The sequence below is a fragment of the Falco biarmicus genome, chromosome 12, assembly GCF_023638135.1.
Source record: "Falco biarmicus isolate bFalBia1 chromosome 12, bFalBia1.pri, whole genome shotgun sequence".
In the NCBI taxonomy this organism is placed as follows: Eukaryota; Metazoa; Chordata; class Aves; order Falconiformes; family Falconidae; genus Falco; species Falco biarmicus.
The window spans coordinates 1-26,982 of NC_079299.1; the positions used below are offsets into that span (position 1 = coordinate 1).

Genomic DNA, 26,982 nt, shown 5'->3' on the forward strand with positions numbered 1-26,982 from the left:
GAGAAAGGCTAACACGTGGCATTGGCGTTACCGTCGGAATTCCGGCGTAAAAATCACGGCAAAGCCGTGCCTTGTCAAGCGGCTTCCCAAGCAGGCTCTGGAGCCTTTCCACGAGACGGGCAAAGCCGGAGTCCCGCGGGAACCCTGTGCCAGCTCCGTCAGTACGGCCGAGCTCTCCGACAAAGCGCACCGCCGTACGGAAACGTAAAGCGGGTTTATACCTCGGGCTCCTTTACAGCCTCGGAAAACAATACTGCCCGGCCGGACGCGCGGCTCTAAGCGCCTAGCAGGCCCGGCTGCGTTACCACGAGGGACCGACAATTCCTCCCCGGCCGTTGCCCGAGCCGCAGCGCAGCACTCGGCAGCGGCGGGCACACGGAGCCTCGCGGGCCCTCGGCGGCTACAAAAGTGATCCCTCCGTAGTCAGCAGTCCGACTCGCAAGCACGAGGCACGCGTGGCAAAGTAACATCTCCAGCGACCTTCGGTTCCGCTCCCCTTGACTTGTCGACGGACGCTTCCGGACGAACCTAGGGACAAAGGGAAAACAAAAGGCCCCGGTTTCGCGGGGAAGCAAACCAAAAGGCCTCTTCCCCTCGGCTGCTCCGGCCCCGGAGCTGACTGTCACGACACAAGATCAGCCAGACACCTGAGCTGCCGCTGCCTCCCAGCCCTCCCCGGCAGTTAAAAGGCTTGCGGAGAAAGCAGCAGTCGGGGGCGACGGCTGGGGATTCCGCTGCCGGCTGCCTTTTCTTGCTCTGGCCCGCTCGCAGGGGCGGGAAGAGGCTCCTGAGCCACAACACCCCCCCCACCCCCCCACCCCCCCACCCCCCCCCCCGCGACAGCGTTACCGCAGGCCCCGAGGCAGCCTCTCTGCGGCCCGCGGGGGCCGGCAGCCCCAGCCGGCTGCCACGGCTCAGGCCAGCGGCTGGGGGAAAGACAAAGCCCCGCGCAGGGCTGCGGCGGCTGCCCGGGCAGCCCGGAGGCGGCGGCGGGTGGGCGGCGGGGCGGCGCGGGCCGACCCCTCTCCCGGGCGCCGCCGCCACGAGCGAGCACCGGGGCCGCCCCGCCGCCGCTCCTCGCCGAGGTAGCGGCGCGGCTCCGAGAGAAAAAAAAAAAAAAAAAAAAAAAAAACAAAAAAAACAAAAAAAACAAAAAACCACCCACCCAGAAAAGGGCAGCCCCGTGAGGAGCCCGCTGACCACCGTCCCTGCCGGGGAGACGAGAACCGGCGGCAGCCCCGCCGGTCCCGGGCCGGGCCGCCCGCCTGCCTCAGCCCGCCCGCCGCCGGCACCAGGCGCTCCCTGCCGCGGCCGAGCGCCGGGCCGCCACATCCCCCCCCCGACCGGGCCGCTGCCCGCCGGCCCCCGGCCGCCCTTCAGCCCGAGCGCGCCGCCGCACGTCCCGGCCCGAAAGTCTTCCGGGCTCCCGGCGAAGGCTCCGCACCTCCACGGCCGCTCCAGCGCGCCGCGCGGGCCGGGAGTGAACCCACCTTTCCCGGGCCGGATGCGCCATCTGCCCTTACGCACGAGGCCGGAAGCCCCGCCCCTAGGGGGTCAAAGCCGCTTCTGCGCATGCGCCGCCCTCGGTCGGCCAGAAAGGCTTCTGCGCATGCGCCAAACCCGGATTGCGTCATCGGCCCAGACGCAGGGGGCCGGAAGCCCCGCCCCTAAGGGTCAAAGCCGCTTCTGCGCATGCGCCGACCTTCCTTGGCCAGACAGCCCTTCTGCGCATGCGCCAAAGCGGGATTGCGTCATCGGCCCAGACGCCCCGCCCCTAAGGGTCAAAGCCGCTTCTGCGCATGCGCCGACCTTCCTTGGCCAGAAAGCCCTTCTGCGCATGCGCCAAAGCGGGATTGCGTCATCGGCCCAGACGCACGGGGCCGGAAGCCCCGCCCCTTCGGCGTCAAGCCGCGTCTGCGCATGCGCTGCCCTTACTCCGCCTGGGAGGCCGCGCTGCCACCTGGCGAAAAAAATTGGGTACTGCAGCCCGTCTAGCTAACGAGACTGCACAGTTTATTAGAGGCATGGCATCAAGAAGGGAACTCTGCCCACGGCCCGTTCGGAAGTTGCCTGGCTTCCCATCCCGGTGGATGAAGTTCTTACAGCGAACATTCTCGATTCCACTAGTCTAGAGAAAAAGAAAAAAAAAATAAAAAATAATAATCACTCGAGAGACCAGGCATACGCTTTTTTTTCCCCCCTTATAAAAACACTAGCAACAGTGCCTGAACGGGAAAAGGGGTCACGAAAGCTTTTATTGTAAAATGGAAGGGCACGAAAGAGAACAGAATTCGACAGACGATACGTAAACCTCTGCAGCTCTTTCCCCGTGCCTCTCGGACATCGGTTTCCAAAAACTTTCTCGGGTGAGCGTCTTTTGTCTTTGAGCAGTGCAACAGACGCTTTGCAAACAGCACAAGTCTGCTTTTGAACCATCGTTTCAGACTTTGCAATCCCTTGAGATGGGGCGCTTTGTACTTAAGAGAAACAAAACCCACTCTGAGTCTTTCCTTTAACGATACAGGCCTATTCCCCTTTCCCTTAGAGAAACAACCTACTCGCTTCTGATCTCTCGAGGAATCTTAATACTCCCAACACACTGCGCCGTCAAGATCAACAAAGCAGTTTCCTACCACGTTGCCAGCGAGCGATAGGACCGTCTCGAGACGCAGTTTCCTCGGACAAAAACCCGAGCGATCTATCTTCAAGACTCGGTCCAAACGGCTCCGTCACCGTTCCATCGCAGTCCCCTTCGGCTCCACACCACTGCCTTGTGGGAACGCCCCCTAGAAAAAAAGAAACGCTTTCATCAGGGTAACAAGCAGAATACAGCTCTAGCCTCGAGGACGGCTGGCACGCACACGGCCTGTATCGCCGCAGTCCCCTGAGCCGCAGCTCAGCGCGCGCCGACAGCGGTGACGGAGGACGCGCTGAAGGCGAAAAGCCGAAAGCCAACCCCCCGAAGCCCAGAACCGTGCTCAGGCACCCGGGAGTTAAGCCTAAAACCGGTTGAAAGAGCTGCCTCCTACCTGTTCCCCCCGCCACCTCTCCCCCTCCGAGGCCAGCAACCTTTCCTCGCGATCCCTTTTCGCAAACAAAAGACGGACGCCTGCGGCCTCAGCTCGGTACCGAAGCACCACGATGCGCTTGCCGGCGGCGTGCTCTCTCGCAAGGCTGACAGCTTCTCTGCACGCAACAGCCGAGGCCCTGTGAAAGGGGAGGAAGGCAAACACCCATCACGTCTCGCCGGGGTCAGGAGGGAGTCGGGGTGCGCTGCGGTCAGAGCCCAACGCCTTCCCCAGAGGAATTACCGGGCCACAACAAGAGGCAGGAGCGATCGGCAGACAGGCAGGTAACACGCACGGCAGCGATACCCACGGCAGACTGGCAGGACGCTTCCAGCCGCTTCACCCCGCCGCTTTGTTTCGAATTTCGTTAAAAGGCAATCCGATTCTTAAGGCTCACTCTGCTTTGAAGAGCTGCTGGAGAAAGGCTAACACGTGGCATTGGCGTTACCGTCGGAATTCCGGCGTAAAAATCACGGCAAAGCCGTGCCTTGTCAAGCGGCTTCCCAAGCAGGCTCTGGAGCCTTTCCACGAGACGGGCAAAGCCGGAGTCCCGCGGGAACCCTGTGCCAGCTCCGTCAGTACGGCCGAGCTCTCCGACAAAGCGCACCGCCGTACGGAAACGTAAAGCGGGTTTATACCTCGGGCTCCTTTACAGCCTCGGAAAACAATACTGCCCGGCCGGACGCGCGGCTCTAAGCGCCTAGCAGGCCCGGCTGCGTTACCACGAGGGACCGACAATTCCTCCCCGGCCGTTACCCGAGCCGCAGCGCAGCACTCGGCAGCGGCGGGCACACGGAGCCTCGCGGGCCCTCGGCGGCTACAAAAGTGATCCCTCCGTAGTCAGCAGTCCGACTCGCAAGCACGAGGCACGCGTGGCAAAGTAACATCTCCAGCGACCTTCGGTTCCGCTCCCCTTGACTTGTCGACGGACGCTTCCGGACGAACCTAGGGACAAAGGGAAAACAAAAGACCCCCGTTTCGCTGGGAAGCAAACCAAAAGGCCTCTTCCCCTCGGCTGCTCCGGCCCCGGAGCTGACTGTCACGACACAAGATCAGCCAGACACCTGAGCTGCCGCTGCCTCCCAGCCCTCCCCGGCAGTTAAAAGGCTTGCGGAGAAAGCAGCAGTCGGGGGCGACGGCTGGGGATTCCGCTGCCGGCTGACTTTTCTTGCTCTGGCCCGCTCGCAGGGGCGGGAAGAGGCTCCTGAGCCACACACACACACACACACACCCCCCCCCCCCCCCGCGACAGCGTTACCGCAGGCCCCGAGGCAGCCTCTCTGCGGCCCGCGGGGGCCGGCAGCCCCAGCCGCCTGCCACGGCTCAGGCCAGCGGCTGGGGGAAAGACAAAGCCCCGCGCAGGGCTGCGGCGGCTGCCCGGGCAGCCCGCAGGCGGCGGCGGGTGGGCGGCGGGGCGGCGCGGGCCGACCCCTCTCCCGGGCGCCGCCGCCACGAGCGAGCACCGGGGCCGCCCTGCCTGCCGCCGCTCCTCGCCGAGGTAGCGGCGCGGCTCCGAGAGACACAAAAAAAAAAAAACCCACCCAGAAAAGGGCAGCCCCGTGAGGAGCCCGCTGACCACCGTCCCTGCCGGGGAGACGAGAACCGGCGGCAGCCCCGCCGGTCCCGGGCCGGGCCGCCCGCCTGCCTCAGCCCGCCCGCCGCCGGCACCAGGCGCTCCCTGCCGCGGCCGAGCGCCGGGCCGCCACATCCCCCCCGACCGGGCCGCTGCCCGCCGGCCCCCGGCCGCCCTTCAGCCCGAGCGCGCCGCCGCACGTCCCGGCCCGAAAGTCTTCCGGGCTCCCGGCGAAGGCTCCGCACCTCCACGGCCGCTCCAGCGCGCCGCGCGGGCCGGGAGTGAACCCACCTTTCCCGGGCCGGATGCGCCATCTGCCCCTACGCACGAGGCCGGAAGCCCCGCCCCTAGGGGGTCAAAGCCGCTTCTGCGCATGCGCCGCCCTCGGTCGGCCAGAAAGGCTTCTGCGCATGCGCCAAACCCGGATTGCGTCATCGGCCCAGACGCAGGGGGCCGGAAGCCCCGCCCCTAAGGGTCAAAGCCGCTTCTGCGCATGCGCCGACCTTCCTTGGCCAGAAAGCCCTTCTGCGCATGCGCCAAAGCGGGATTGCGTCATCGGCCCAGACGCAGGGGGCCGGAAGCCCCGCCCCTAAGGGTCAAAGCCGCTTCTGCGCATGCGCCGACCTTCCTTGGCCAGAAAGCCCTTCTGCGCATGCGCCAAAGCGGGATTGCGTCATCGGCCCAGACGCACGGGGCCGGAAGCCCCGCCCCTAAGGGTCAAAGCCGCTTCTGCGCATGCGCCGACCTTCCTTGGCCAGACAGCCCTTCTGCGCATGCGCCAAAGCGGGATTGCGTCATCGGCCCAGACGCACGGGGCCGGAAGCCCCGCCCCTTCGGCGTCAAGCCGCGTCTGCGCATGCGCTGCCCTTACTCCGCCTGGGAGGCCGCGCTGCCACCTGGCGAAAAAAATTGGGTACTGCAGCCCGTCTAGCTAACGAGACTGCACAGTTTATTAGAGGCATGGCATCAAGAAGGGAACTCTGCCCACGGCCCGTTCGGAAGTTGCCTGGCTTCCCATCCCGGTGGATGAAGTTCTTACAGCGAACATTCTCGATTCCACTAGTCTAGAGAAAAATAATAAAAAAAATAAAAAATAATAATCACTCGAGAGACCAGGCATACGCTTTTTTTTCCCCCCTTATAAAAACACTAGCAACAGTGCCTGAACGGGAAAAGGGGTCACGAAAGTTTTTATTGTAAAATGGAAGGGCACGAAAGAGAACAGAATTCGACAGACGATACGTAAACCTCTGCAGCTCTTTCCCCGTGCCTCTCGGACATCGGTTTCCAAAAACTTTCTCGGGTGAGCGTCTTTTGTCTTTGAGCAGTGCAACAGACGCTTTGCAAACAGCACAAGTCTGCTTTTGAACCATCGTTTCAGACTTTGCAATCCCTTGAGATGGGGCGCTTTGTACTTAAGAGAAACAAAACCCACTCTGAGTCTTTCCTTTAACGATACAGGCCTATTCCCCTTTCCCTTAGAGAAACAACCTACTCGCTTCTGATCTCTCGAGGAATCTTAATACTCCCAACACACTGCGCCGTCAAGATCAACAAAGCAGTTTCCTACCACGTTGCCAGCGAGCAATAGGACCGTCTCGAGACGCAGTTTCCTCGGACAAAAACCCGAGCGATCTATCTTCAAGACTCGGTCCAAACGGCTCCGTCACCGTTCCATCGCAGTCCCCTTCGGCTCCACACCACTGCCTTGTGGGAACGCCCCCTAGAAAAAAAGAAACGCTTTCATCAGGGTAACAAGCAGAATACAGCTCTAGCCTCGAGGACGGCTGGCACGCACACGGCCTGTATCGCCGCAGTCCCCTGAGCCGCAGCTCAGCGCGCGCCGACAGCGGTGACGGAGGACGCGCTGAAGGCGAAAAGCCGAAAGCCAACCCCCCGAAGCCCAGAACCGTGCTCAGGCACCCGGGAGTTAAGCCTAAAACCGGTTGAAAGAGCTGCCTCCTACCTGTTCCCCCGCCACCTCTCCCCCTCCGAGGCCAGCAACCTTTCCTCGCGATCCCTTTTCGCAAACAAAAGACGGACGCCTGCGGCCTCAGCTCGGTACCGAAGCACCACGATGCGCTTGCCGGCGGCGTGCTCTCTCGCAAGGCTGACAGCTTCTCTGCACGCAACAGCCGAGGCCCTGTGAAAGGGGAGGAAGGCAAACACCCATCACGTCTCGCCGGGGTCAGGAGGGAGTCGGGGTGCGCTGCGGTCAGAGCCCAACGCCTTCCCCAGAGGAATTACCGGGCCACAACAAGAGGCAGGAGCGATCGGCAGACAGGCAGGTAACACGCACGGCAGCGATACCCACGGCAGACTGGCAGGACGCTTCCAGCCGCTTCACCCCGCCGCTTTGTTTCGAATTTCGTTAAAAGGCAATCCGATTCTTAAGGCTCACTCTGCTTTGAAGAGCTGCTGGAGAAAGGCTAACACGTGGCATTGGCGTTACCGTCGGAATTCCGGCGTAAAAATCACGGCAAAGCCGTGCCTTGTCAAGCGGCTTCCCAAGCAGGCTCTGGAGCCTTTCCACGAGACGGGCAAAGCCGGAGTCCCGCGGGAACCCTGTGCCAGCTCCGTCAGTACGGCCGAGCTCTCCGACAAAGCGCACCGCCGTACGGAAACGTAAAGCGGGTTTATACCTCGGGCTCCTTTACAGCCTCGGAAAACAATACTGCCCGGCCGGACGCGCGGCTCTAAGCGCCTAGCAGGCCCGGCTGCGTTACCACGAGGGACCGACAATTCCTCCCCGGCCGTTACCCGAGCCGCAGCGCAGCACTCGGCAGCGGCGGGCACACGGAGCCTCGCGGGCCCTCGGCGGCTACAAAAGTGATCCCTCCGTAGTCAGCAGTCCGACTCGCAAGCACGAGGCACGCGTGGCAAAGTAACATCTCCAGCGACCTTCGGTTCCGCTCCCCTTGACTTGTCGACGGACGCTTCCGGACGAACCTAGGGACAAAGGGAAAACAAAAGACCCCCGTTTCGCTGGGAAGCAAACCAAAAGGCCTCTTCCCCTCGGCTGCTCCGGCCCCGGAGCTGACTGTCACGACACAAGATCAGCCAGACACCTGAGCTGCCGCTGCCTCCCAGCCCTCCCCGGCAGTTAAAAGGCTTGCGGAGAAAGCAGCAGTCGGGGGCGACGGCTGGGGATTCCGCTGCCGGCTGACTTTTCTTGCTCTGGCCCGCTCGCAGGGGCGGGAAGAGGCTCCTGAGCCACACACACACACACACACACCCCCCCCCCCCCCCGCGACAGCGTTACCGCAGGCCCCGAGGCAGCCTCTCTGCGGCCCGCGGGGGCCGGCAGCCCCAGCCGCCTGCCACGGCTCAGGCCAGCGGCTGGGGGAAAGACAAAGCCCCGCGCAGGGCTGCGGCGGCTGCCCGGGCAGCCCGCAGGCGGCGGCGGGTGGGCGGCGGGGCGGCGCGGGCCGACCCCTCTCCCGGGCGCCGCCGCCACGAGCGAGCACCGGGGCCGCCCTGCCTGCCGCCGCTCCTCGCCGAGGTAGCGGCGCGGCTCCGAGAGACACAAAAAAAAAAAAACCCACCCAGAAAAGGGCAGCCCCGTGAGGAGCCCGCTGACCACCGTCCCTGCCGGGGAGACGAGAACCGGCGGCAGCCCCGCCGGTCCCGGGCCGGGCCGCCCGCCTGCCTCAGCCCGCCCGCCGCCGGCACCAGGCGCTCCCTGCCGCGGCCGAGCGCCGGGCCGCCACATCCCCCCCGACCGGGCCGCTGCCCGCCGGCCCCCGGCCGCCCTTCAGCCCGAGCGCGCCGCCGCACGTCCCGGCCCGAAAGTCTTCCGGGCTCCCGGCGAAGGCTCCGCACCTCCACGGCCGCTCCAGCGCGCCGCGCGGGCCGGGAGTGAACCCACCTTTCCCGGGCCGGATGCGCCATCTGCCCCTACGCACGAGGCCGGAAGCCCCGCCCCTAGGGGGTCAAAGCCGCTTCTGCGCATGCGCCGCCCTCGGTCGGCCAGAAAGGCTTCTGCGCATGCGCCAAACCCGGATTGCGTCATCGGCCCAGACGCAGGGGGCCGGAAGCCCCGCCCCTAAGGGTCAAAGCCGCTTCTGCGCATGCGCCGACCTTCCTTGGCCAGAAAGCCCTTCTGCGCATGCGCCAAAGCGGGATTGCGTCATCGGCCCAGACGCAGGGGGCCGGAAGCCCCGCCCCTAAGGGTCAAAGCCGCTTCTGCGCATGCGCCGACCTTCCTTGGCCAGAAAGCCCTTCTGCGCATGCGCCAAAGCGGGATTGCGTCATCGGCCCAGACGCACGGGGCCGGAAGCCCCGCCCCTAAGGGTCAAAGCCGCTTCTGCGCATGCGCCGACCTTCCTTGGCCAGACAGCCCTTCTGCGCATGCGCCAAAGCGGGATTGCGTCATCGGCCCAGACGCACGGGGCCGGAAGCCCCGCCCCTTCGGCGTCAAGCCGCGTCTGCGCATGCGCTGCCCTTACTCCGCCTGGGAGGCCGCGCTGCCACCTGGCGAAAAAAATTGGGTACTGCAGCCCGTCTAGCTAACGAGACTGCACAGTTTATTAGAGGCATGGCATCAAGAAGGGAACTCTGCCCACGGCCCGTTCGGAAGTTGCCTGGCTTCCCATCCCGGTGGATGAAGTTCTTACAGCGAACATTCTCGATTCCACTAGTCTAGAGAAAAATAATAAAAAAAATAAAAAATAATAATCACTCGAGAGACCAGGCATACGCTTTTTTTTCCCCCCTTATAAAAACACTAGCAACAGTGCCTGAACGGGAAAAGGGGTCACGAAAGTTTTTATTGTAAAATGGAAGGGCACGAAAGAGAACAGAATTCGACAGACGATACGTAAACCTCTCCAGCTCTTTCCCCGTGCCTATCGGACATCGGTTTCCAAAAACTTTCTCGGGTGAGCGTCTTTTGTCTTTGAGCAGTGCAACAGACGCTTTGCAAACAGCACAAGTCTGCTTTTGAACCATCGTTTCAGACTTTGCAATCCCTTGAGATGGGGCGCTTTGTACTTAAGAGAAACAAAACCCACTCTGAGTCTTTCCTTTAACGATACAGGCCTATTCCCCTTTCCCTTAGAGAAACAACCTACTCGCTTCTGATCTCTCGAGGAATCTTAATACTCCCAACACACTGCGCCGTCAAGATCAACAAAGCAGTTTCCTACCACATTGCCAGCGAGCGATAGGACCGTCTCGAGACGAAGTTTCCTCGGACAAAAACCCGAGCGATCTATCTTCAAGACTCGGTCCAAACGGCTCCGTCACCGTTCCATCGCAGTCCCCTTCGGCTCCACACCACTGCCTTGTGGGAACGCCCCCTAGAAAAAAAGAAACGCTTTCATCAGGGTAACAAGCAGAATACAGCTCTAGCCTTGAGGACGGCTGGCACGCACACGGCCTGTATCGCCGCAGTCCCCTGAGCCGCAGCTCAGCGCGCGCCGACAGCGGTGACGGAGGACGCGCTGAAGGCGAAAAGCCGAAAGCCAACCCCCCGAAGCCCAGAACCGTGCTCAGGCACCCAGGAGTTAAGCCTAAAACCGGTTGAAAGAGCTGCCTCCTACCTGTTCCCCCCGCCACCTCTCCCCCTCCGAGGCCAGCAACCTTTCCTCGCGATCCCTTTCCGCAAACAAAAGACGGACGCCTGCGGCCTCAGCTCGGTACCGAAGCACCACGATGCGCTTGCCGGCGGCGTGCTCTCTCACAAGGCTGACAGCTTCTCTGCACGCAACAGCCGAGGCCCTGTGAAAGGGGAGGAAGGCAAACACCGATCACGTCTCGCCGGGGTCAGGAGGGAGTCGGGGTGCGCTGCAGTCAGAGCCCAACGCCTTCCCCAGAGGAATTACCGGGCCACAACAAGAGGCAGGAGCGATCGGCAGACAGGCAGGTAACACGCACGGCAGCGATACCCACGGCAGACTGGCAGGACGCTTCCAGCCGCTTCACCCCGCCGCTTTGTTTCGAATTTCGTTAAAAGGCAATCCGATTCTTAAGGCTCACTCTGCTTTGAAGAGCTGCTGGAGAAAGGCTAACACGTGGCATTGGCGTTACCGTCGGAATTCCGGCGTAAAAATCACGGCAAAGCCGTGCCTTGTCAAGCGGCTTCCCAAGCAGGCTCTGGAGCCTTTCCACGAGACGGGCAAAGCCGGAGTCCCGCGGGAACCCTGTGCCAGCTCCGTCAGTACGGCCGAGCTCTCCGACAAAGCGCACCGCCGTACGGAAACGTAAAGCGGGTTTATACCTCGGGCTCCTTTACAGCCTCGGAAAACAATACTGCCCGGCCGGACGCGCGGCTCTAAGCGCCTAGCAGGCCCGGCTGCGTTACCACGAGGGACCGACAATTCCTCCCCGGCCGTTGCCCGAGCCGCAGCGCAGCACTCGGCAGCGGCGGGCACACGGAGCCTCGCGGGCCCTCGGCGGCTACAAAAGTGATCCCTCCGTAGTCAGCAGTCCGACTCGCAAGCACGAGGCACGCGTGGCAAAGTAACATCTCCAGCGACCTTCGGTTCCGCTCCCCTTGACTTGTCGACGGACGCTTCCGGACGAACCTAGGGACAAAGGGAAAACAAAAGACCCCCGTTTCGCTGGGAAGCAAACCAAAAGGCCTCTTCCCCTCGGCTGCTCCGGCCCCGGAGCTGACTGTCACGACACAAGATCAGCCAGACACCTGAGCTGCCGCTGCCTCCCAGCCCTCCCCGGCAGTTAAAAGGCTTGCGGAGAAAGCAGCAGTCGGGGGCGACGGCTGGGGATTCCGCTGCCGGCTGACTTTTCTTGCTCTGGCCCGCTCGCAGGGGCGGGAAGAGGCTCCTGAGCCACACACACACACACACACACACACACCCCCCCCGCGACAGCGTTACCGCAGGCCCCGAGGCAGCCTCTCTGCGGCCCGCGGGGGCCGGCAGCCCCAGCCGCCTGCCACGGCTCAGGCCAGCGGCTGGGGGAAAGACAAAGCCCCGCGCAGGGCTGCGGCGGCTGCCCGGGCAGCCCGCAGGCGGCGGCGGGTGGGCGGCGGGGCGGCGCGGGCCGACCCCTCTCCCGGGCGCCGCCGCCACGAGCGAGCACCGGGGCCGCCCTGCCTGCCGCCGCTCCTCGCCGAGGTAGCGGCGCGGCTCCGAGAGACACAAAAAAAAAAAACCCACCCAGAAAAGGGCAGCCCCGTGAGGAGCCCGCTGACCACCGTCCCTGCCGGGGAGACGAGAACCGGCGGCAGCCCCGCCGGTCCCGGGCCGGGCCGCCCGCCTGCCTCAGCCCGCCCGCCGCCGGCACCAGGCGCTCCCTGCCGCGGCCGAGCGCCGGGCCGCCACATCCCCCCCGACCGGGCCGCTGCCCGCCGGCCCCCGGCCGCCCTTCAGCCCGAGCGCGCCGCCGCACGTCCCGGCCCGAAAGTCTTCCGGGCTCCCGGCGAAGGCTCCGCACCTCCACGGCCGCTCCAGCGCGCCGCGCGGGCCGGGAGTGAACCCACCTTTCCCGGGCCGGATGCGCCATCTGCCCCTACGCACGAGGCCGGAAGCCCCGCCCCTAGGGGGTCAAAGCCGCTTCTGCGCATGCGCCGACCTCGGTCGGCCAGAAAGGCTTCTGCGCATGCGCCAAACCCGGATTGCGTCATCGGCCCAGACGCAGGGGGCCGGAAGCCCCGCCCCTAAGGGTCAAAGCCGCTTCTGCGCATGCGCCGACCTTCCTTGGCCAGACAGCCCTTCTGCGCATGCGCCAAAGCGGGATTGCGTCATCGGCCCAGACGCACGGGGCCGGAAGCCCCGCCCCTAAGGGTCAAAGCCGCTTCTGCGCATGCGCCGACCTTCCTTGGCCAGACAGCCCTTCTGCGCATGCGCCAAAGCGGGATTGCGTCATCGGCCCAGACGCACGGGGCCGGAAGCCCCGCCCCTTCGGCGTCAAGCCGCGTCTGCGCATGCGCTGCCCTTACTCCGCCTGGGAGGCCGCGCTGCCACCTGGCGAAAAAAATTGGGTACTGCAGCCCGTCTAGCTAACGAGACTGCACAGTTTATTAGAGGCATGGCATCAAGAAGGGAACTCTGCCCACGGCCCGTTCGGAAGTTGCCTGGCTTCCCATCCCGGTGGATGAAGTTCTTACAGCGAACATTCTCGATTCCACTAGTCTAGAGAAAAAGAAAAAAAAAATAAAAAATAATAATCACTCGAGAGACCAGGCATACGCTTTTTTTTCCCCCCTTATAAAAACACTAGCAACAGTGCCTGAACGGGAAAAGGGGTCACGAAAGCTTTTATTGTAAAATGGAAGGGCACGAAAGAGAACAGAATTCGACAGACGATACGTAAACCTCTGCAGCTCTTTCCCCGTGCCTCTCGGACATCGGTTTCCAAAAACTTTCTCGGGTGAGCGTCTTTTGTCTTTGAGCAGTGCAACAGACGCTTTGCAAACAGCACAAGTCTGCTTTTGAACCATCGTTTCAGACTTTGCAATCCCTTGAGATGGGGCGCTTTGTACTTAAGAGAAACAAAACCCACTCTGAGTCTTTCCTTTAACGATACAGGCCTATTCCCCTTTCCCTTAGAGAAACAACCTACTCGCTTCTGATCTCTCGAGGAATCTTAATACTCCCAACACACTGCGCCGTCAAGATCAACAAAGCAGTTTCCTACCACGTTGCCAGCGAGCGATAGGACCGTCTCGAGACGCAGTTTCCTCGGACAAAAACCAGAGAGATCTATCTTCAAGACTCGGTCCAAACGGCTCCGTCACCGTTCCATCGCAGTCCCCTTCGGCTCCACACCACTGCCTTGTGGGAACGCCCCCTAGAAAAAAAGAAACGCTTTCATCAGGGTAACAAGCAGAATACAGCTCTAGCCTTGAGGACGGCTGGCACGCACACGGCCTGTATCGCCGCAGTCCCCTGAGCCGCAGCTCAGCGCGCGCCGACAGCGGTGACGGAGGACGCGCTGAAGGCGAAAAGCCGAAAGCCAACCCCCCGAAGCCCAGAACCGTGCTCAGGCACCCAGGAGTTAAGCCTAAAACCGGTTGAAAGAGCTGCCTCCTACCTGTTCCCCCGCCACCTCTCCCCCTCCGAGGCCAGCACCTTTCCTCGCGATCCCTTTCCGCAAACAAAAGACGGACGCCTGCGGCCTCAGCTCGGTACCGAAGCACCACGATGCGCTTGCCGGCGGCGTGCTCTCTCACAAGGCTGACAGCTTCTCTGCACGCAACAGCCGAGGCCCTGTGAAAGGGGAGGAAGGCAAACACCGATCACGTCTCGCCGGGGTCAGGAGGGAGACGGGGTGCGCTGCAGTCAGAGCCCAACGCCTTCCCCAGAGGAATTACCGGGCCACAACAAGAGGCAGGAGCGATCGGCAGACAGGCAGGTAACACGCACGGCAGCGATACCCACGGCAGACTGGCAGGACGCTTCCAGCCGCTTCACCCCGCCGCTTTGTTTCGAATTTCGTTAAAAGGCAATCCGATTCTTAAGGCTCACTCTGCTTTGAAGAGCTGCTGGAGAAAGGCTAACACGTGGCATTGGCGTTACCGTCGGAATTCCGGCGTAAAAATCACGGCAAAGCCGTGCCTTGTCAAGCGGCTTCCCAAGCAGGCTCTGGAGCCTTTCCACGAGACGGGCAAAGCCGGAGTCCCGCGGGAACCCTGTGCCAGCTCCGTCAGTACGGCCGAGCTCTCCGACAAAGCGCACCGCCGTACGGAAACGTAAAGCGGGTTTATACCTCGGGCTCCTTTACAGCCTCGGAAAACAATACTGCCCGGCCGGACGCGCGGCTCTAAGCGCCTAGCAGGCCCGGCTGCGTTACCACGAGGGACCGACAATTCCTCCCCGTCCGTTGCCCGAGCCGCAGCGCAGCACTCGGCAGCGGCGGGCACACGGAGCCTCGCGGGCCCTCGGCGGCTACAAAAGTGATCCCTCCGTAGTCAGCAGTCCGACTCGCAAGCACGAGGCACGCGTGGCAAAGTAACATCTCCAGCGACCTTCGGTTCCGCTCCCCTTGACTTGTCGACGGACGCTTCCGGACGAACCTAGGGACAAAGGGAAAACAAAAGACCCCCGTTTCGCTGGGAAGCAAACCAAAAGGCCTCTTCCCCTCGGCTGCTCCGGCCCCGGAGCTGACTGTCACGACACAAGATCAGCCAGACACCTGAGCTGCCGCTGCCTCCCAGCCCTCCCCGGCAGTTAAAAGGCTTGCGGAGAAAGCAGCAGTCGGGGGCGACGGCTGGGGATTCCGCTGCCGGCTGACTTTTCTTGCTCTGGCCCGCTCGCAGGGGCGGGAAGAGGCTCCTGAGCCACACACACACACACACACACACACCCCCCCCCCGCGACAGCGTTACCGCAGGCCCCGAGGCAGCCTCTCTGCGGCCCGCGGGGGCCGGCAGCCCCAGCCGCCTGCCACGGCTCAGGCCAGCGGCTGGGGGAAAGACAAAGCCCCGCGCAGGGCTGCGGCGGCTGCCCGGGCAGCCCGCAGGCGGCGGCGGGTGGGCGGCGGGGCGGCGCGGGCCGACCCCTCTCCCGGGCGCCGCCGCCACGAGCGAGCACCGGGGCCGCCCTGCCTGCCGCCGCTCCTCGCCGAGGTAGCGGCGCGGCTCCGAGAGACACAAAAAAAAAAAACCCACCCAGAAAAGGGCAGCCCCGTGAGGAGCCCGCTGACCACCGTCCCTGCCGGGGAGACGAGAACCGGCGGCAGCCCCGCCGGTCCCGGGCCGGGCCGCCCGCCTGCCTCAGCCCGCCCGCCGCCGGCACCAGGCGCTCCCTGCCGCGGCCGAGCGCCGGGCCGCCACATCCCCCCCGACCGGGCCGCTGCCCGCCGGCCCCCGGCCGCCCTTCAGCCCGAGCGCGCCGCCGCACGTCCCGGCCCGAAAGTCTTCCGGGCTCCCGGCGAAGGCTCCGCACCTCCACGGCCGCTCCAGCGCGCCGCGCGGGCCGGGAGTGAACCCACCTTTCCCGGGCCGGATGCGCCATCTGCCCCTACGCACGAGGCCGGAAGCCCCGCCCCTAGGGGGTCAAAGCCGCTTCTGCGCATGCGCCGCCCTCGGTCGGCCAGAAAGGCTTCTGCGCATGCGCCAAACCCGGATTGCGTCATCGGCCCAGACGCAGGGGGGCGGAAGCCCCGCCCCTAAGGGTCAAAGCCGCTTCTGCGCATGCGCCGACCTTCCTTGGCCAGACAGCCCTTCTGCGCATGCGCCAAAGCGGGATTGCGTCATCGGCCCAGACGCAGGGGGCCGGAAGCCCCGCCCCTAAGGGTCAAAGCCGCTTCTGCGCATGCGCCGACCTTCCTTGGCCAGACAGCCCTTCTGCGCATGCGCCAAAGCGGGATTGCGTCATCGGCCCAGACGCACGGGGCCGGAAGCCCCGCCCCTTCGGCGTCAAGCCGCGTCTGCGCATGCGCTGCCCTTACTCCGCCTGGGAGGCCGCGCTGCCACCTGGCGAAAAAAATTGGGTACTGCAGCCCGTCTAGCTAACGAGACTGCACAGTTTATTAGAGGCATGGCATCAAGAAGGGAACTCTGCCCACGGCCCGTTCGGAAGTTGCCTGGCTTCCCATCCCGGTGGATGAAGTTCTTACAGCGAACATTCTCGATTCCACTAGTCTAGAGAAAAAGAAAAAAAAAATAAAAAATAATAATCACTCGAGAGACCAGGCATACGCTTTTTTTTCCCCCCTTATAAAAACACTAGCAACAGTGCCTGAACGGGAAAAGGGGTCACGAAAGCTTTTATTGTAAAATGGAAGGGCACGAAAGAGAACAGAATTCGACAGACGATACGTAAACCTCTGCAGCTCTTTCCCCGTGCCTCTCGGACATTGGTTTCCAAAAACTTTCTCGGGTGAGCGTCTTTTGTCTTTGAGCAGTGCAACAGACGCTTTGCAAACAGCACAAGTCTGCTTTTGAACCATCGTTTCAGACTTTGCAATCCCTTGAGATGGGGCGCTTTGTACTTAAGAGAAACAAAACCCACTCTGAGTCTTTCCTTTAACGATACAGGCCTATTCCCCTTTCCCTTAGAGAAACAACCTACTCGCTTCTGATCTCTCGAGGAATCTTAATACTCCCAACACACTGCGCCGTCAAGATCAACAAAGCAGTTTCCTACCACGTTGCCAGCGAGCGATAGGACCGTCTCGAGACGCAGTTTCCTCGGACAAAAACCAGAGAGATCTATCTTCAAGACTCGGTCCAAACGGCTCCGTCACCGTTCCATCGCAGTCCCCTTCGGCTCCACACCACTGCCTTGTGGGAACGCCCCCTAGAAAAAAAGAAACGCTTTCATCAGGGTAACAAGCAGAATACAGCTCTAGCCTTGAGGACGGCTGGCACGCACACGGCCTGTATCGCCGCAGTCCCCTGAGCCGCAGCTCAGCGCGCGCCGACAGCGGTGACGGAGGACGCGCTGAAGGCGAAAAGCCGAAAGCCAACCCCCCGAAGCCCAGAACCGTGCTCAGGCACCCGGGAGTTAAGCCTAAAACCGGTTGAAAGAGCTGCCTCCTACCTGTTCCCCCCGCCACCTCTCCCCCTCCGAGGCCAGCAACCTTTCCTCGCGATCCCTTTTCGCAAACAAAAGACGGACGCCTGCGGCCTCAGCTCGGTACCGAAGCACCACGATGCGCTTGCCGGCGGCGTGCTCTCTCGCAAGGCTGACAGCTTCTCTGCACGCAACAGCCGAGGCCCTGTGAAAGGGGAGGAAGGCAAACACCCACCACGTCTCGCCAGGGTCAGGAGGGAGTCGGGGTGCGCTGCAGTCAGAGCCCAACGCCTTCCCCAGAGGAATTACCGGGCCACAACAAGAGGCAGGAGCGATCGGCAGACAGGCAGGTAACACGCACGGCAGCGATACCCACGGCAGACTGGCAGGACGCTTCCAGCCGCTTCACCCCGCCGCTTTGTTTCGAATTTCGTTAAAAGGCAATCCGATTCTTAAGGCTCACTCTGCTTTGAAGAGCTGCTGGAGAAAGGCTAACACGTGGCATTGGCGTTACCGTCGGAATTCCGGCGTAAAAATCACGGCAAAGCCGTGCCTTGTCAAGCGGCTTCCCAAGCAGGCTCTGGAGCCTTTCCACGAGACGGGCAAAGCCGGAGTCCCGCGGGAACCCTGTGCCAGCTCCGTCAGTACGGCCGAGCTCTCCGACAAAGCGCACCGCCGTACGGAAACGTAAAGCGGGTTTATACCTCGGGCTCCTTTACAGCCTCGGAAAACAATACTGCCCGGCCGGACGCGCGGCTCTAAGCGCCTAGCAGGCCCGGCTGCGTTACCACGAGGGACCGACAATTCCTCCCCGGCCGTTGCCCGAGCCGCAGCGCAGCACTCGGCAGCGGCGGGCACACGGAGCCTCGCGGGCCCTCGGCGGCTACAAAAGGGATCCCTCCGTAGTCAGCAGTCCGACTCGCAAGCACGAGGCACGCGTGGCAAAGTAACATCTCCAGCGACCTTCGGTTCCGCTCCCCTTGACTTGTCGACGGACGCTTCCGGACGAACCTAGGGACAAAGGGAAAACAAAAGACCCCCGTTTCGCTGGGAAGCAAACCAAAAGGCCTCTTCCCCTCGGCTGCTCCGGCCCCGGAGCTGACTGTCACGACACAAGATCAGCCAGACACCTGAGCTGCCGCTGCCTCCCAGCCCTCCCCGGCAGTTAAAAGGCTTGCGGAGAAAGCAGCAGTCGGGGGCGACGGCTGGGGATTCCGCTGCCGGCTGACTTTTCTTGCTCTGGCCCGCTCGCAGGGGCGGGAAGAGGCTCCTGAGCCACACACACACACACACACACACACACACACCCCGCGACAGCGTTACCGCAGGCCCCGAGGCAGCCTCTCTGCGGCCCGCGGGGGCCGGCAGCCCCAGCCGGCTGCCACGGCTCAGGCCAGCGGCTGGGGGAAAGACAAAGCCCCGCGCAGGGCTGCGGCGGCTGCCCGGGCAGCCCGCAGGCGGCGGCGGGTGGGCGGCGGGGCGGCGCGGGCCGACCCCTCTCCCGGGCGCCGCCGCCACGAGCGAGCACCGGGGCCGCCCCGCCGCCGCTCCTCGCCGAGGTAGCGGCGCGGCTCCGAGAGACACAAAAAAAAAAAAAAAACCAAAAAAAAAGCCACCCAAAAAAGGGCAGCCCCGTGAGGAGCCCGCTGACCACCGTCCCTGCCGGGGAGACGAGAACCGGCGGCAGCCCCGCCGGTCCCGGGCCGGGCCGCCCGCCTGCCTCAGCCCGCCCGCCGCCGGCACCAGGCGCTCCCTGCCGCGGCCGAGCGCCGGGCCGCCACATCCCCCCCCCGACCGGGCCGCTGCCCGCCGGCCCCCGGCCGCCCTTCAGCCCGAGCGCGCCGCCGCACGTCCCGGCCCGAAAGTCTTCCGGGCTCCCGGCGAAGGCTCCGCACCTCCACGGCCGCTCCAGCGCGCCGCGCGGGCCGGGAGTGAACCCGCCTTTCCCGGGCCGGATGCGCCATCTGCCCCTACGCACGAGGCCGGAAGCCCCGCCCCTAGGGGGTCAAAGCCGCTTCTGCGCATGCGCCGCCCTCGGTCGGCCAGAAAGGCTTCTGCGCATGCGCCAAACCCGGATTGCGTCATCGGCCCAGACGCAGGGGGGCGGAAGCCCCGCCCCTAAGGGTCAAAGCCGCTTCTGCGCATGCGCCGACCTTCCTTGGCCAGAAAGCCCTTCTGCGCATGCGCCAAAGCGGGATTGCGTCATCGGCCCAGACGCACGGGGCCGGAAGCCCCGCCCCTAAGGGTCAAAGCCGCTTCTGCGCATGCGCCGACCTTCCTTGGCCAGACAGCCCTTCTGCGCATGCGCCAAAGCGGGATTGCGTCATCGGCCCAGACGCACGGGGCCGGAAGCCCCGCCCCTTCGGCGTCAAGCCGCGTCTGCGCATGCGCTGCCCTTACTCCGCCTGGGAGGCCGCGCTGCCACCTGGCGAAAAAAATTGGGTACTGCAGCCCGTCTAGCTAACGAGACTGCACAGTTTATTAGAGGCATGGCATCAAGAAGGGAACTCTGCCCACGGCCCGTTCGGAAGTTGCCTGGCTTCCCATCCCGGTGGATGAAGTTCTTACAGCGAACATTCTCGATTCCACTAGTCTAGAGAAAAAGAAAAAAAAAATAAAAAATAATAATCACTCGAGAGACCAGGCATACGCTTTTTTTTCCCCCCTTATAAAAACACTAGCAACAGTGCCTGAACGGGAAAAGGGGTCACGAAAGCTTTTATTGTAAAATGGAAGGGCACGAAAGAGAACAGAATTCGACAGACGATACGTAAACCTCTGCAGCTCTTTCCCCGTGCCTCTCGGACATCGGTTTCCAAAAACTTTCTCGGGTGAGCGTCTTTTGTCTTTGAGCAGTGCAACAGACGCTTTGCAAACAGCACAAGTCTGCTTTTGAACCATCGTTTCAGACTTTGCAATCCCTTGAGATGGGGCGCTTTGTACTTAAGAGAAACAAAACCCACTCTGAGTCTTTCCTTTAACGATACAGGCCTATTCCCCTTTCCCTTAGAGAAACAACCTACTCGCTTCTGATCTCTCGAGGAATCTTAATACTCCCAACACACTGCGCCGTCAAGATCAACAAAGCAGTTTCCTACCACGTTGCCAGCGAGCGATAGGACCGTCTCGAGACGCAGTTTCCTCGGACAAAAACCAGAGAGATCTATCTTCAAGACTCGGTCCAAACGGCTCCGTCACCGTTCCATCGCAGTCCCCTTCGGCTCCACACCACTGCTTTGTGGGAACGCCCCCTAGAAAAAAAGAAACGCTTTCATCAGGGTAACAAGCAGAATACAGCTCTAGCCTTGAGGACGGCTGGCACGCACACGGCCTGTATCGCCGCAGTCCCCTGAGCCGCAGCTCAGCGCGCGCCGACAGCGGTGACGGAGGACGCGCTGAAGGCGAAAAGCCGAAAGCCAACCCCCCGAAGCCCAGAACCGTGCTCAGGCACCCGGGAGTTAAGCCTAAAACCGGTTGAAAGAGCTGCCTCCTACCTGTTCCCCCGCCACCTCTCCCCCTCCGAGGCCAGCAACCTTTCCTCGCGATCCCTTTTCGCAAACAAAAGACGGACGCCTGCGGCCTCAGCTCGGTACCGAAGCACCACGATGCGCTTGCCGGCGGCGTGCTCTCTCGCAAGGCTGACAGCTTCTCTGCACGCAACAGCCGAGGCCCTGTGAAAGGGGAGGAAGGCAAACACCCACCACGTCTCGCCAGGGTCAGGAGGGAGTCGGGGTGCGCTGCAGTCAGAGCCCAACGCCTTCCCCAGAGGAATTACCGGGCCACAACAAGAGGCAGGAGCGATCGGCAGACAGGCAGGTAACACGCACGGCAGCGATACCCACGGCAGACTGGCAGGACGCTTCCAGCCGCTTCACCCCGCCGCTTTGTTTCGAATTTCGTTAAAAGGCAATCCGATTCTTAAGGCTCACTCTGCTTTGAAGAGCTGCTGGAGAAAGGCTAACACGTGGCATTGGCGTTACCGTCGGAATTCCGGCGTAAAAATCACGGCAAAGCCGTGCCTTGTCAAGCGGCTTCCCAAGCAGGCTCTGGAGCCTTTCCACGAGACGGGCAAAGCCGGAGTCCCGCGGGAACCCTGTGCCAGCTCCGTCAGTACGGCCGAGCTCTCCGACAAAGCGCACCGCCGTACGGAAACGTAAAGCGGGTTTATACCTCGGGCTCCTTTACAGCCTCGGAAAACAATACTGCCCGGCCGGACGCGCGGCTCTAAGCGCCTAGCAGGCCCGGCTGCGTTACCACGAGGGACCGACAATTCCTCCCCGGCCGTTGCCCGAGCCGCAGCGCAGCACTCGGCAGCGGCGGGCACACGGAGCCTCGCGGGCCCTCGGCGGCTACAAAAGGGATCCCTCCGTAGTCAGCAGTCCGACTCGCAAGCACGAGGCACGCGTGGCAAAGTAACATCTCCAGCGACCTTCGGTTCCGCTCCCCTTGACTTGTCGACGGACGCTTCCGGACGAACCTAGGGACAAAGGGAAAACAAAAGACCCCCGTTTCGCTGGGAAGCAAACCAAAAGGCCTCTTCCCCTCGGCTGCTCCGGCCCCGGAGCTGACTGTCACGACACAAGATCAGCCAGACACCTGAGCTGCCGCTGCCTCCCAGCCCTCCCCGGCAGTTAAAAGGCTTGCGGAGAAAGCAGCAGTCGGGGGCGACGGCTGGGGATTCCGCTGCCGGCTGACTTTTCTTGCTCTGGCCCGCTCGCAGGGGCGGGAAGAGGCTCCTGAGCCACACACACACACACACACACACACACACACCCCGCGACAGCGTTACCGCAGGCCCCGAGGCAGCCTCTCTGCGGCCCGCGGGGGCCGGCAGCCCCAGCCGGCTGCCACGGCTCAGGCCAGCGGCTGGGGGAAAGACAAAGCCCCGCGCAGGGCTGCGGCGGCTGCCCGGGCAGCCCGCAGGCGGCGGCGGGTGGGCGGCGGGGCGGCGCGGGCCGACCCCTCTCCCGGGCGCCGCCGCCACGAGCGAGCACCGGGGCCGCCCCGCCGCCGCTCCTCGCCGAGGTAGCGGCGCGGCTCCGAGAGACACAAAAAAAAAAAAAAACCAAAAAAAAAGCCACCCAAAAAAGGGCAGCCCCGTGAGGAGCCCGCTGACCACCGTCCCTGCCGGGGAGACGAGAACCGGCGGCAGCCCCGCCGGTCCCGGGCCGGGCCGCCCGCCTGCCTCAGCCCGCCCGCCGCCGGCACCAGGCGCTCCCTGCCGCGGCCGAGCGCCGGGCCGCCACATCCCCCCCCCGACCGGGCCGCTGCCCGCCGGCCCCCGGCCGCCCTTCAGCCCGAGCGCGCCGCCGCACGTCCCGGCCCGAAAGTCTTCCGGGCTCCCGGCGAAGGCTCCGCACCTCCACGGCCGCTCCAGCGCGCCGCGCGGGCCGGGAGTGAACCCGCCTTTCCCGGGCCGGATGCGCCATCTGCCCCTACGCACGAGGCCGGAAGCCCCGCCCCTAGGGGGTCAAAGCCGCTTCTGCGCATGCGCCGCCCTCGGTCGGCCAGAAAGGCTTCTGCGCATGCGCCAAACCCGGATTGCGTCATCGGCCCAGACGCAGGGGGGCGGAAGCCCCGCCCCTAAGGGTCAAAGCCGCTTCTGCGCATGCGCCGACCTTCCTTGGCCAGAAAGCCCTTCTGCGCATGCGCCAAAGCGGGATTGCGTCATCGGCCCAGACGCACGGGGCCGGAAGCCCCGCCCCTAAGGGTCAAAGCCGCTTCTGCGCATGCGCCGACCTTCCTTGGCCAGACAGCCCTTCTGCGCATGCGCCAAAGCGGGATTGCGTCATCGGCCCAGACGCACGGGGCCGGAAGCCCCGCCCCTTCGGCGTCAAGCCGCGTCTGCGCATGCGCTGCCCTTACTCCGCCTGGGAGGCCGCGCTGCCACCTGGCGAAAAAAATTGGGTACTGCAGCCCGTCTAGCTAACGAGACTGCACAGTTTATTAGAGGCATGGCATCAAGAAGGGAACTCTGCCCACGGCCCGTTCGGAAGTTGCCTGGCTTCCCATCCCGGTGGATGAAGTTCTTACAGCGAACATTCTCGATTCCACTAGTCTAGAGAAAAATAATAAAAAAAATAAAAAATAATAATCACTCGAGAGACCAGGCATACGCTTTTTTTTCCCCCCTTATAAAAACACTAGCAACAGTGCCTGAACGGGAAAAGGGGTCACGAAAGTTTTTATTGTAAAATGGAAGGGCACGAAAGAGAACAGAATTCGACAGACGATACGTAAACCTCTGCAGCTCTTTCCCCGTGCCTCTCGGACATCGGTTTCCAAAAACTTTCTCGGGTGAGCGTCTTTTGTCTTTGAGCAGTGCAACAGACGCTTTGCAAACAGCACAAGTCTGCTTTTGAACCATCGTTTCAGACTTTGCAATCCCTTGAGATGGGGCGCTTTGTACTTAAGAGAAACAAAACCCACTCTGAGTCTTTCCTTTAACGATACAGGCCTATTCCCCTTTCCCTTAGAGAAACAACCTACTCGCTTCTGATCTCTCGAGGAATCTTAATACTCCCAACACACTGCGCCGTCAAGATCAACAAAGCAGTTTCCTACCACGTTGCCAGCGAGCGATAGGACCGTCTCGAGACGAAGTTTCCTCGGACAAAAACCCGAGCGATCTATCTTCAAGACTCGGTCCAAACGGCTCCGTCACCGTTCCATCGCAGTCCCCTTCGGCTCCACACCACTGCCTTGTGGGAACGCCCCCTAGAAAAAAAGAAACGCTTTCATCAGGGTAACAAGCAGAATACAGCTCTAGCCTCGAGGACGGCTGGCACGCACACGGCCTGTATCGCCGCAGTCCCCTGAGCCGCAGCTCAGCGCGCGCCGACAGCGGTGACGGAGGACGCGCTGAAGGCGAAAAGCCGAAAGCCAACCCCCCGAAGCCCAGAACCGTGCTCAGGCACCCAGGAGTTAAGCCTAAAACCGGTTGAAAGAGCTGCCTCCTACCTGTTCCCCCCGCCACCCTCTCCCCCTCCGAGGCCAGCAACCTTTCCTCGCGATCCCTTTCCGCAAACAAAAGACGGACGCCTGCGGCCTCAGCTCGGTACCGAAGCACCACGATGCGCTTGCCGGCGGCGTGCTCTCTCACAAGGCTGACAGCTTCTCTGCACGCAACAGCCGAGGCCCTGTGAAAGGGGAGGAAGGCAAACACCGATCACGTCTCGCCGGGGTCAGGAGGGAGTCGGGGTGCGCTGCGGTCAGAGCCCAACGCCTTCCCCAGAGGAATTACCGGGCCACAACAAGAGGCAGGAGCGATCGGCAGACAGGCAGGTAACACGCACGGCAGCGATACCCACGGCAGACTGGCAGGACGCTTCCAGCCGCTTCACCCCGCCGCTTTGTTTCGAATTTCGTTAAAAGGCAATCCGATTCTTAAGGCTCACTCTGCTTTGAAGAGCTGCTGGAGAAAGGCTAACACGTGGCATTGGCGTTACCGTCGGAATTCCGGCGTAAAAATCACGGCAAAGCCGTGCCTTGTCAAGCGGCTTCCCAAGCAGGCTCTGGAGCCTTTCCACGAGACGGGCAAAGCCGGAGTCCCGCGGGAACCCTGTGCCAGCTCCGTCAGTACGGCCGAGCTCTCCGACAAAGCGCACCGCCGTACGGAAACGTAAAGCGGGTTTATACCTCGGGCTCCTTTACAGCCTCGGAAAACAATACTGCCCGGCCGGACGCGCGGCTCTAAGCGCCTAGCAGGCCCGGCTGCGTTACCACGAGGGACCGACAATTCCTCCCCGGCCGTTGCCCGAGCCGCAGCGCAGCACTCGGCAGCGGCGGGCACACGGAGCCTCGCGGGCCCTCGGCGGCTACAAAAGTGATCCCTCCGTAGTCAGCAGTCCGACTCGCAAGCACGAGGCACGCGTGGCAAAGTAACATCTCCAGCGACCTTCGGTTCCGCTCCCCTTGACTTGTCGACGGACGCTTCCGGACGAACCTAGGGACAAAGGGAAAACAAAAGACCCCCGTTTCGCTGGGAAGCAAACCAAAAGGCCTCTTCCCCTCGGCTGCTCCGGCCCCGGAGCTGACTGTCACGACACAAGATCAGCCAGACACCTGAGCTGCCGCTGCCTCCCAGCCCTCCCCGGCAGTTAAAAGGCTTGCGGAGAAAGCAGCAGTCGGGGGCGACGGCTGGGGATTCCGCTGCCGGCTGACTTTTCTTGCTCTGGCCCGCTCGCAGGGGCGGGAAGAGGCTCCTGAGCCACACACACACACACACACACACACACCCCCCCCGCGACAGCGTTACCGCAGGCCCCGAGGCAGCCTCTCTGCGGCCCGCGGGGGCCGGCAGCCCCAGCCGCCTGCCACGGCTCAGGCCAGCGGCTGGGGGAAAGACAAAGCCCCGCGCAGGGCTGCGGCGGCTGCCCGGGCAGCCCGCAGGCGGCGGCGGGTGGGCGGCGGGGCGGCGCGGGCCGACCCCTCTCCCGGGCGCCGCCGCCACGAGCGAGCACCGGGGCCGCCCTGCCTGCCGCCGCTCCTCGCCGAGGTAGCGGCGCGGCTCCGAGAGACACAAAAAAAAAAAACCCACCCAGAAAAGGGCAGCCCCGTGAGGAGCCCGCTGACCACCGTCCCTGCCGGGGAGACGAGAACCGGCGGCAGCCCCGCCGGTCCCGGGCCGGGCCGCCCGCCTGCCTCAGCCCGCCCGCCGCCGGCACCAGGCGCTCCCTGCCGCGGCCGAGCGCCGGGCCGCCACATCCCCCCCGACCGGGCCGCTGCCCGCCGGCCCCCGGCCGCCCTTCAGCCCGAGCGCGCCGCCGCACGTCCCGGCCCGAAAGTCTTCCGGGCTCCCGGCGAAGGCTCCGCACCTCCACGGCCGCTCCAGCGCGCCGCGCGGGCCGGGAGTGAACCCACCTTTCCCGGGCCGGATGCGCCATCTGCCCCTACGCACGAGGCCGGAAGCCCCGCCCCTAGGGGGTCAAAGCCGCTTCTGCGCATGCGCCGCCCTCGGTCGGCCAGAAAGGCTTCTGCGCATGCGCCAAACCCGGATTGCGTCATCGGCCCAGACGCAGGGGGCCGGAAGCCCCGCCCCTAAGGGTCAAAGCCGCTTCTGCGCATGCGCCGACCTTCCTTGGCCAGACAGCCCTTCTGCGCATGCGCCAAAGCGGGATTGCGTCATCGGCCCAGACGCACGGGGCCGGAAGCCCCGCCCCTAAGGGTCAAAGCCGCTTCTGCGCATGCGCCGACCTTCCTTGGCCAGACAGCCCTTCTGCGCATGCGCCAAAGCGGGATTGCGTCATCGGCCCAGACGCACGGGGCCGGAAGCCCCGCCCCTTCGGCGTCAAGCCGCGTCTGCGCATGCGCTGCCCTTACTCCGCCTGGGAGGCCGCGCTGCCACCTGGCGAAAAAAATTGGGTACTGCAGCCCGTCTAGCTAACGAGACTGCACAGTTTATTAGAGGCATGGCATCAAGAAGGGAACTCTGCCCACGGCCCGTTCGGAAGTTGCCTGGCTTCCCATCCCGGTGGATGAAGTTCTTACAGCGAACATTCTCGATTCCACTAGTCTAGAGAAAAAGAAAAAAAAAATAAAAAATAATAATCACTCGAGAGACCAGGCATACGCTTTTTTTTCCCCCCTTATAAAAACACTAGCAACAGTGCCTGAACGGGAAAAGGGGTCACGAAAGCTTTTATTGTAAAATGGAAGGGCACGAAAGAGAACAGAATTCGACAGACGATACGTAAACCTCTGCAGCTCTTTCCCCGTGCCTCTCGGACATCGGTTTCCAAAAACTTTCTCGGGTGAGCGTCTTTTGTCTTTGAGCAGTGCAACAGACGCTTTGCAAACAGCACAAGTCTGCTTTTGAACCATCGTTTCAGACTTTGCAATCCCTTGAGATGGGGCGCTTTGTACTTAAGAGAAACAAAACCCACTCTGAGTCTTTCCTTTAACGATACAGGCCTATTCC

General features: G+C 63.1%; 4 long non-coding RNA genes across 5 annotated transcripts; all 4 read right to left on the bottom strand.

Moving 5' to 3' along the window:
* Window positions 1-6: 6 nt before the first annotated feature.
* On the bottom strand, window positions 7-2,782 carry LOC130157693 (uncharacterized). The gene is made up of 3 exons (XR_008824977.1): window positions 2,634-2,782; window positions 1,936-2,128; window positions 7-528 (listed from the first exon to the last, which is right to left on the bottom strand). It is a non-coding gene; the product is annotated as an uncharacterized LOC130157693 (long non-coding RNA).
* Window positions 2,783-3,051: 269 nt separating this feature from the next.
* Window positions 3,052-9,796, bottom strand: LOC130157322 (uncharacterized). 2 transcript variants are annotated; one of them, XR_008824796.1, is made up of 8 exons: window positions 9,714-9,796; window positions 9,090-9,282; window positions 6,889-7,590; window positions 6,608-6,784; window positions 6,137-6,364; window positions 5,513-5,705; window positions 3,312-4,013; window positions 3,052-3,207 (listed from the first exon to the last, which is right to left on the bottom strand). It is a non-coding gene; the product is annotated as an uncharacterized LOC130157322 (long non-coding RNA). The 2 variants fall into 2 exon arrangements; XR_008824798.1 differs by lacking the exons at window positions 9,090-9,282; window positions 9,714-9,796 and adding an exon at window positions 8,510-8,790.
* Window positions 9,797-17,112: 7,316 nt separating this feature from the next.
* On the bottom strand, window positions 17,113-20,292 carry LOC130157629 (uncharacterized). Its single transcript, XR_008824960.1, has 4 exons — window positions 20,162-20,292; window positions 19,464-19,656; window positions 17,373-18,074; window positions 17,113-17,268 (listed from the first exon to the last, which is right to left on the bottom strand). It is a non-coding gene; the product is annotated as an uncharacterized LOC130157629 (long non-coding RNA).
* A 270-nt stretch (window positions 20,293-20,562) lies between these two features.
* Window positions 20,563-23,792, bottom strand: LOC130157628 (uncharacterized). The gene is made up of 4 exons (XR_008824959.1): window positions 23,628-23,792; window positions 22,929-23,121; window positions 20,839-21,540; window positions 20,563-20,734 (listed from the first exon to the last, which is right to left on the bottom strand). It is a non-coding gene; the product is annotated as an uncharacterized LOC130157628 (long non-coding RNA).
* Between the last annotated feature and the right edge of the window lie 3,190 nt (window positions 23,793-26,982).